This window comes from Eublepharis macularius, chromosome 1 (assembly GCF_028583425.1).
Source record: "Eublepharis macularius isolate TG4126 chromosome 1, MPM_Emac_v1.0, whole genome shotgun sequence".
In the NCBI taxonomy this organism is placed as follows: Eukaryota; Metazoa; Chordata; class Lepidosauria; order Squamata; family Eublepharidae; genus Eublepharis; species Eublepharis macularius.
This window is the reverse complement of record NC_072790.1, coordinates 29,421,792-29,428,205: the sequence shown is the minus strand read 5'-3', so window position 1 is coordinate 29,428,205 and position 6,414 is coordinate 29,421,792. Positions and strand designations below refer to the sequence as shown.

At 45.2% G+C, this 6,414-nt stretch overlaps 1 non-coding gene across 1 annotated transcript; it reads left to right on the top strand.

The window, feature by feature from the left end:
- The first annotated feature begins 6,138 nt into the window (after positions 1-6,138).
- Positions 6,139-6,210, top strand: TRNAA-UGC (transfer RNA alanine (anticodon UGC)). Its single transcript has one exon. It is a non-coding gene; the product is annotated as a tRNA-Ala (tRNA).
- Positions 6,211-6,414: the final 204 nt, after the last annotated feature.

The following is a 6,414-nucleotide window of genomic DNA, read 5'->3' as shown; positions in this document are numbered from 1 at the left end:
AAACAGGACACAGTATCCTATTCCAGGACACTAAAATACTGGACAACACTTCCAACTACTTTGTCAGATTGCACAGGGAAGCCATTGAAATTCATAAGCATAAGCACAATTTCAACAGGAAAGAAGAGACCTTAAGAATGAATAGAGCATGGTTTCCAGTCCTGAAAAACACCAGGCTAACAAAATACTCTATACCCGACAATAGCCCTGCAGAGAAGATTAGCACATCAAGCACCAATCCATATGCAAAAGAACCTCCTCAGAATACAGTGAAGCCTTCCTCCATTAGCATTCCACACCCGGGGAAACTCTTACAGAATGACTCAGCCCAACCCTAACTTCCTGAGTAGATATAAATTACCTGCCAACTTCTTTTCCACACTGTGACACTGAGAGATCTCTGTCTTTTGGTGCTACACCTCTGAAGATGCCAGTCACAGCTGCTGGCGAAACGTCAGGAACTACAATGCCAAGACCACGGCAATACAGCCCAGAAAATCCACAACAACCATCTACTGGTTGTATTCAACCGTCATTATAAACCAAGGTTAATAATCCAAAATTTGATTATATTCTCTTTTTTTAATGACTTCCAAATCTGATAAATTGTGGTGGGCGCTAAATCCACAGTTTGTACCTGACTTGTTAATTGCAGTTCATATTTACTGATATCTTGAATCAAATAGGTGGCCATATTGGTCTGCAATAGAACAGCTGGATCTGAGTCTGGTGGCACCGTAGAGACCGGCAGGATTTTCAAAGTAGAAGCGTTCGAGAGTCAAGAGCTCCCTTCTGAAGATTTCTTGTTGCATCTGAATACAGAAATCCATTTTCTTTAGCAGTCCTACTGAGCCTTTCAGTCTCCTGGATACAAAGTAAACTGCACAGAGCAGCAGAAAAATCCAAAAGCATTCAGTTGTCTATAGAGATCTCTCAGGACGTACACTCCTTGGAAGTAATGACTCAGTCAACAGGATCGTAGCTTTGCTATCACTCGAGGGGAAAGCTTAAGACCGGGGTATAAAAGTCCTCCGTTAGAAAGAGGAGTTTGTTCCATTTGGCATATACACAATAGGCATCACTCCACACAAGCTATTGTTACACTCAAAAACAGTTTACAACTAACCTAACAGTCTCATCATAATTTCCTTAAAGAGCCATTCTCCTTCACGCCTCCTTTATAAACAAGGAGAACATTGATTGAGTGTTTCTTTCCAAGCTTTTATTTTATTTCTGAGAGAACGCAAGGTGAGGGAATTTATAGCAGGAGAGGGGAAGATCTGCAAAAGATCTTTTGTTTCAGAGCAAAAAAGAAGCTTAGGGAATGCAGTGACGTGGCTAGATGGAAAGGTGAGGGGTGGAAAGGAGTGAAAGAGCGGTCTGAAGATCTCCAAAGTATCTTGGCTTCCATCAGGTTTCTCTGTCCTTTCCCTGCCCAATTATTATAGCCAACATGGAAGCAGGCTGAATGTGTAGCAGTGATTTGCAAAGGAACATAGGACAGCATCCTTTTCAAACATGGGAAGGGAGGTGATAGTCTAATGGATATTTGAAGAAACTGTGATCTGTTTCTTAGGTCTGAGATGAATACCTTTGTACGACAAACTGAAATTTAAACAAACCATGGTTTATTGTGGTACGCATATGTCACACTCCTTGATATCACTGGAAGTGTGTCATTAGCATAACTGATTTGTGTATGCCACACCCCCTGACATCGCTGGAAGTGTGTCAGAAGGCAACACCCACCCCTCAGGCTCCACCTCAAACGGTGGAAGGGCCAAAAAAAACCCTACCACCAATACTTGCTCCTTTGGCAAGGCAGGCTCCGGCCTTGCTTGTCCTGCTGCAGCCCAATGCACCATTTAAGACCATCTTAAACTGTGTCATTGCCAAAATTGATAGCAAAATTGATAACTATGCTGCAGACTTCTTTAAGTCTGACCGTTTGCCACCAGTCCTCTAAACACTACACTATATTAGCTCTCTCAACAGGAGTTCATTCCCTGTTTTGAATAGCTTGTACAGATTATATTATGGGGAAAAGCAAATGGGGAGGAAAGAACAAGAAGTGCTGGGTTGTTTCAGCTCTCTCCCCTTTCACAAGATCCCTTGGTTGGGGCCAACAGCATAAGTAGGGTTGCTTGCTAACATGTTTCTGGGTTGCTGTTGCACATAGATAAGTTTTGGTGTGGGTCTCACAGATGATACAGCTTATTAACATTTTCCCCTGTGAGCTGGAGGAACAGCCCCTTTTGTATAGGAATTTCCTGCATTGTACAGGGGGTTGGACTAGATGACCCTAGAGGTCCCTTCCAACCCTATGATTCTATGATTGGTGGAGAATTGAGTGAACAGCATGGGGACAATTTTGATGAAATTATTTATGAACTCTGAGGTAGAGCTACAACTGTTCAGTATACGTGCCCACTGTACAACTGGGGAGGGGGGAGATAATAGAAACAACAGTGTGTTTAGATACTGCTCTTCTAGACAGATTAGTGCCCAACTCACCATGGAGAACAAAACCAGCAAACACACAGATTTTAAAAATCAATGTTAAAGGTGCCCACTGTTTTGCTGGGGAGGGGGGAGATCAACAACAACAGTGTCACTATACTCACCACCAGGGCTTTTTTTCTGGGAAAAGAGGTGGTGGAACTCAGTGAGTTGCCCTCAGAGAAAATGGTCACATGGCTGGTGGCCCCACCCCCTGATCTCCAGATAGAGGGGAGTTGAGATTGCCCTCCGCGCCGGCAATCTCAACTCCCCTCTGTCTGGAAATCAGGGGGCGGGGCCACCAGCCATGTGACCATTTTCAAGAGGTTCCGGAACTCCATTCCCCCGCGTTCCCCCTGAAAAAAATCCCTGCTCACCACAGAGAACAAAGCCTGAGCAGCACTGGCTCCAAGGCTGGCGTGTCCTCTACTGACTTGCAAGCTGGGAGGAGAGCCCACACAGGCCCAAGCAGCACCGCCTCGCAGCGGGTGTGGGTTCCACCACTGGCATGCTGCCTACAGCTTCCCACGGCCAAGCGGCGGGCACAGAGGAGAGACCACGTGGGCCCCGCTCACTGCCACCTCTTAATGCCACGGCTGCCCCCCCCCCCTCCGGCTTTCTGACTCACCAGGGAATTGAGGCGGCGATGGCGAGTTGGGTTGAAGGGGTTTTTTTTCTTCCTCCTGCAGCGGGCAGCGTGGGAGGAAAAGGAATCACATGGGCAGGGCCACCACCCACCTGATCTTTTTTCAGAGCTTCTGGAACGGCGTTCCGGCGTGTTCCCCCTCAAAATGAGCCCTGGTGGTACGGGTACCTGAATAGCTTTCAACACCTAGAATCAGTCTAGCTCCCAGCACTGTAAGATATTCCAGTTGGGAGGTTCTTTTTGCCAGCATTCAGAAACTGAACACAAACAGTAAATCGAAACCAGGTTGCTATCATATCACTCCAAGAACTTCAGCTGCAGCACAAGGAGTACTACCAGAGCTGCTAAATCTTTCTACCCACTTCCTATCACAGTTAAACTGGATTTATTGGAGAGGGCATTCAGTAAACTTATGCTGAAAATCTGAAAACAGATAATCCAGAGGAGAATAACAGACATTTATGAGCAACAAGATGTTCTTTGCTTTTGGATGCCATTAATATTAGCCACCTTCTGCACTCCAGTTGGCACAACAAGGAGTGATTTTCTCTTTCTACGGCAGATTAACTTTGCTTCATGATTATATCATTATATGATTAATATAGAGGGTGCTTTGTTGGCTAAAGAAGGACACCTAGTCAGCCATCAGTTGATTATGGTGTCACTGTATCATTAAATGGGCCCTGCTTTTTCAAGCAGTGGGAAGTTCCAGGAACTGTGCTTACCAGGGAGAAAACATTGGAGAATTGCGGCATTTCATAGCACATGCTTTATTTATTACATACCAGTAGAGCACTGCTGGAGGTAATGCAAGGCAGCAAATGTGCTAGCCCACACCAGATGCCAGGAGAGATCCTGCATTCTCCAGGGGCTTCTCAACCACATCTGCCTGCCTCTTTCCCCCTCCAAATCTAAACTGCTCTTTCTTCATACATAGACATATGGCTGCCCTCTCCCCTCAGCTGAAGGTGTCATATCCTCTAAACCTTGATGAATGCTTGGGAAGAGCCATTTTGCAATACAGGTCCCATTTCAGAGATGTCTACAGTCATTTCTTTTGTCATACGCTCCAGGTGATGGCTGGAGATCTCCCAGAATTACAATTGATCAGGCCATAGAGATCTGTTCCCCTGGAGAAAATGGCTACATTGGAGGATGGACTCCTCTCTCCAACCCCCACGCTCTCCATGCTCCACTCCCCAAATCTCCAGAAATTTCCCAGCCTGGAGCTGGCAACCATGCTCCCACCAGGCAAGCCACTTAGGCCAACCCCATGGAATCGATCGATTGGCAAACAGCCAGGCTTCCGACTTCAAACTTGTGTTGCTTGGATTTTTAAAGATACCTTGGTTTCTCGCTACTAAAATAGCAGAGTTCTTTCATGTCAGAAAGTTCTTGTCCTTAAGAGACTTAGCAAAATGTGCAAAACCATAAGCAGTCTCAGGCCAGCATAAAACTATTTGCAGGGACTGGCGATGCAAATCCAGATTGGCTTCTGAGGGGAGCCAGGTGCTTGACTAGGGTTGACAGGTCCCCCGAGGCCCCCCTCCCCAGTGGGAGGTCTGAGCTAAGCTAGGAAGAAAAATGGCTGTGCTTTTGCTCAGTTTCCCCCTTAGAAGCTAAGCTGAAGTGTTAAGTGGAAGCAAATCCTTCTTTACTTTTAGTATAACAAGCTCTATGCTAGATGTAAGATTGACGCCATTTCCACACGTCCTTAAAGGGACGGCCCACTCACCAAATGCTGGTGCCTTTTCCCCTTGACTCCAGACATCTCCATTTTCAGAACAGTTGCAGGTTGTTTAGTTTCTGTTTTTTAAGCGCCTTTTCTGGGAACACTCTTTTCACGGTCCCCAAAAAGGCACCGAAAAAACAGAAGCTAAACAGCCCACAACTGTATTGCAAATGGAGATGTCACCAGCATTCCGTGAGTGGGCTGTCCCTATAAGGACATGCAGAAACGGCCTCTATTGGCTGAGAGTTAAGCAAAGCCTGGTAACCAACAGACAGATATGTGTGGGTTGGTGCTAACCAAGAGGAGCATCAAGTTCAGAGATTAGGAATACATTGTATACAACAACATACAAAAATTAAAAGACTAGAGATTCCAAAAAGGGCCCCAATGGCAACACAAAGAGGGGTTCCCCATCTTGATGTCCACAAGAACAGAGAATCCCACTAAAGGTTGGAAAGGTGTTGCTTTGTTGCCTCCCAGTCCTGTACCGCTTTTCAGCTGATAAAATATGGTGGTTTATCTTGGCTGAATTATAGAGAATATAAATACAGTATTCTTTTTCTATTAAAGCACACAATCCCCCCTTGGGCAGCCAGCAGATGGTCTAAGCCCAAGTGGTTTTGTAATACCACCATTCGCTTTTGAGTTGCTTTTTTAGTTAACTGTTTTATGGCTCCTATAATATGATTTGTAAATATTTCCATTAAAAGGCTTAGAGCGTTAAAGACCCATTCCACCCATGGGGCAGCCACTTACAGAGTATACAACATGAGACAAATGCAAGGGCTGAAGATACAAAAGGGTGTATTGATTCAAATCAAAGAGAAATGAAAGCCAATTTTTCTTCTTCTCTCTTTTAAAAGAGAGATAAGAGCATTCAACGGTTATACCTAAACAAGTGAATTTTAGAAAAGACTTCCCCCTTCCATAACACTAATGGCTTAGCCGTTTTTATGGACCGTGTGGAAGTTTTCAACATTCAGTCAGAGGACTCTGAGCTAGGCTACAAGTGACGTCTGACACAGGTTGGACACTTGTCAGCTTCCCTCAAGTTTTGATGGGAAATGTAGGCATCCTGGTCTTGCAGCTGTAATGGAGAGCCAAGCTCCAGGACGCCTACATTTCCCATCAAAACATGAGGGAAGCTGACGAGTGTCCAACCTGTGTAAGTCGTCACTTGTAGTTTGGCTCTGAGATGTGGGAAGTTCACAATTTTGCTCATTACTCTATCTAGAGAAAATCTGGCAGCTCCTTTGGGAAAAGAAGTGTGGCTCAGTGGCAGAACATCTGCTTTGCATGCAGAAGGTCCCAGGTTCAATCCCTGGCGTCTCCAGCTAAAAGAATCACATAGTGGATGATGGGAAATACTTCCACCTGAGAACTGGAGTGCGGCTGCCAGTTTGAATAGGCAATGCTAACTCTGATGGACCAAGGGTCTGATCGTATAAAGCAGGTTCATGATATGTGTACAATAGGTATTACAATGCTGCTATTTTTTGGAACTTTTTCTAATGAACCATCGCATCTCAAAAGTTGG